The sequence below is a fragment of the Anneissia japonica genome, unplaced genomic scaffold (genome assembly GCF_011630105.1).
Source record: "Anneissia japonica isolate Jap-2015-1 unplaced genomic scaffold, ASM1163010v1 scaffold19352_len12982_cov112, whole genome shotgun sequence".
Classification (NCBI taxonomy): domain Eukaryota; kingdom Metazoa; phylum Echinodermata; class Crinoidea; order Comatulida; family Comatulidae; genus Anneissia; species Anneissia japonica.
In genome coordinates, this window is record NW_022710869.1 from 11,117 (window position 1) to 11,970 (window position 854).

Genomic DNA, 854 nt, shown 5'->3' on the forward strand with positions numbered 1-854 from the left:
AGGCCTATATCTAGGCGTCAATTGTTTTTAACTTTATTCAAACACATCCAAGACTTTGAAAAGCTTCCTGTTTCAACTTAAGGAGAGGTGAGCTACTACGCGAGTACTAACGACCTTCCCAGCAAACATAATACGTTATGCTAACGTGACAATAACGTTACAGTTTTGTTTTGAAAACTTTATTTTGTAGAACCATAAATACATACTGAACATAATTTCACAACGTTTGCACGTTCCTACAACGTTGTGTAAACGTTATTTTGTGACATACGTAACCACAACATTCGCTAAGAACGTTATAAGAACGTAAACACGTGTTTTCCGGGTTTTTAAAGAAAATAACTAGTGGCTTGACAACAGGATTCCATTTTCTGATGAAGTTATTAATGTTTTGACACAGAACAGAGATATTCTTTCCACACCAGCAGAAAACCCACAAGAGACTTAAAACAGACCCAAACCGGGACGTCCTATCGAAGTATGGGGGGGGGGGATCTTTTCAGAGAGTTCGCACAAGGGTAAAGTACAAGAGATGTTGACATAAAATGTACGCACTGAACTTCTTTATGCAGCATTGCAAGGGACATTCAAGAAGAATCGATTTTTGAGTCTACTAATATGTAGAAAATACATACACATTTTATTTCTCCCTGACGAATTGTAGTTTATCTCCCCAACGCCGGGGTGGGGGGAGGGGGAAGCTTTCCTCGACGGGGACCCTGCCCTATTCCCCCTGCTGGCGTCACCCCTGAGGCGCAAACCGGAATCGTTCACGACAGATGAAACATTGTCCATCTTTGTAGCTCCATAGTAAAATGAGACTCCTCCTTACACCAAAATAAAGAGTAGCAAAA